Genomic DNA, 2,850 nt, shown 5'->3' with positions numbered 1-2,850 from the left:
GTAAAGCAGATAGGATGCATATTGTACTAGTAACCCTGTTCTGGATTAATCTAATCTAAGTATTACATGCATACATACACATATACAGTATATACATATTTACACATGCAAATACAAGTGTACTGTATATATATACACACAGACTTGCCTCAGACAACTTACTAACTATAGTCTTAGCTCCCACAGCTGAGCCCAGTTCTGTCCCACTCCCTTCATTGTAAGGTTTGCTTTTCATGCATGATCTAGCTCCAGTACTTAATGTATTAGCTCCATGCCAGGGCCAACTCAGCGTCTTGATAACATGGGATTGAAACCAATTTGGTTACTGGAACATATAACCCACCCAAGATGTAAAGGGAATCACAAACATGGTTTCCTGGGGAATTGGCTGACAAAAATCATGTTGGGTGTCAAAAATATTGAGTCGGTCCTGGCAGTTCCTGTTTCACCCTGCTGTCAAATTTACTTTCAAAAGAAGGATACCAAGGTAGACTTTAAAAGGCATTTGCCTCAGTAAATCACTATTTTATCTTTAAGTTGTGTGCCTTACCCTTCTTTCGTTATTCAGTTGTAGCTGCGATAACCAAAGAGAACTGTTTTAGTATGACACCCAGATTAGTGCTTCATCAATATTTGACCATTTTATGTTTCCTGTGGTATTTTCTCAGCTGGTTTTGTCGTCCCATAAACATAATCTCTATGTTTGAATGACAGGTTACAAACCTACTGGAGGCATTAAGCAAATTGGCTAGAGTGTTGTCATGCAACCATTACTCATGAACCTGGTTATTTCTGACCCCTGCGCTGTGTGTCAGGATGTGCTATTAAAGAAAATTATATTTTAAACAATAAATAGAAGGAATAAGACTGCAGAAAACAATTTCAATGACAGAGCGCAGTGCTTTTCATGCCTGGGTTAGCCTGCTAGGGGCCACAGGGCAACTGTGTTATATGTCTCCACATACCCCGCACTACCAGCGATCACCATTCAACCATGTACATTGTGCATCTGACCTGTCAAGTACCCATCGGATTAGGCAAACAATACTAAAATTGCTCAATGCACTGTTATTTTGCTGAAATTTTACGGAAATAGGCAAAATTACTGGTGTAAAAATCTACTAAAGTAGAAGTAAAAGTAAAAGTGAACATTCTTGTGTATGATCTTTCCTATGAAATGCGAAGGACTAGAGGATAGAGGACAACAAACTTAATATAAAATAAAAATAATGCATAAACATTAAAACTGAATTACTCTAATCTGCTGACTGGCTGTTCACTGCCATTGGCTCACAATTACCCAAAGTACTTGTCTAGTTTCTGATGCAATGATATGGTAAGCATACAAAATTTGTACTCTGTTCATGAATAACTGCATCATAAACAAACTGGCATACAGTTTGCCTGTTAGCAACATTACGTAATGCATTCTCTTAGGCAATGTTAACATTAATAGTATTTGACCAGTGGCCTAGCAGCAAAGACATGCACAGAGAAGCCATTGTAACAGCCCATTATAATTTCAGGTCAGTAGCATGTCAGGCAGTAAACCCTGTTCAATGTTCAATGTGCAACTTACAAATGGCCAAACTAGCCTAAATGAATTTGCATGGCACAGAGACTGGAATGTCGCCTCCAAATTCAGAGACTCTCATCTGAACAGTTGGAACCAGCGTTCTTGCAGGAGACTGATATTCAGTACAGTCACCTATGGTCACATTTGCCTGCATAGGCACACTTTGTAATTGAAGTGGAATATTAGTGGAAGTTTTGCAAATTTATGGGAATGTGCTCTGTACTCCCAGTCGGTGATCCAGGCATGGTCCCAGTCCTAGGCTGAAATATTCATGTGGGTGGAAAGCTCATGCCTGATATTCAGACTGAATGGCCATTTCATTTTTCAACTTCATTATTCAATCTAGCGTGAGCGATTCAGGGGCTGGTGCCAGGCAAGGAAAGCCCTATTGGAAGAAATATCTTCCAACCTACTGTCCATGAAACTGGTCCAAAATCTGCTATATCCCCTAAAATATGTGCGTTAAAGTCTCTCGCAGCGCCCACCTGCTCCAGTAAATCATAATCATAATCATAATCACATGATCACAGTTTGGTGAATATAAAGTAAATGCTTCCAGCCAGGATGAGCACAGAGACAAGTGTCAGCATGATCACACTGGTTGACTCATGCCTGACTGGCTACAGAGCCTATTACCATGGTGACAGATACTGACATAAAACCACAGCCAGGAGTCTTGTTTCCATGCAACTGTCAAGTGAATTTTACGTAAACTTTTGAAATGTCTCAAAAAATAAAATGCAAATTAGGTGTGTGTTTCCATCAGCTGGGTTGAAGTAACTAAATCGTCTTCCTGAAAGTCAGAAAACACATCCAGCAGGAAAATATGTTTTTAAGTAATTGATTAGTATTGATTATTATTGACCAAGTTGTGATTGTTCTTCAGTGTCAGCTAATATTGGTCATATATCATGCTTGGTGATTTCCTAACTAATGGTCATACAACCACGACAGATACATGTTAGAAAATAAAATGCATTATGTAATATTTGGAGGTCATGGTGGACAGATATTTTACAGACCACATTTCAGAACGATCATAGCCACTTCTGAACTGTTATGAAATGAGATTGAGCCTTTATTATTACTTATTATTGCATAATTTCTTAATCCACAAAAATAAATCCAAGTGAGCGTAAAAACCTTTTTGCAATATTGAGCTTTTGAAATTGTATTGAATTTTGCCATTTCCATTCTGCATTTGATACATCCTTTTCAACAAACTGTTTGGATGGAGACCCAGCTGATGGCAGAAAGAATGTGGTCATTGCAGT

The sequence above is a fragment of the Centroberyx gerrardi genome, chromosome 15, assembly GCF_048128805.1.
Source record: "Centroberyx gerrardi isolate f3 chromosome 15, fCenGer3.hap1.cur.20231027, whole genome shotgun sequence".
Lineage (NCBI taxonomy): Eukaryota > Metazoa > Chordata > Actinopteri > Beryciformes > Berycidae > Centroberyx > Centroberyx gerrardi.
This window is presented reverse-complemented; position numbering follows the sequence as displayed.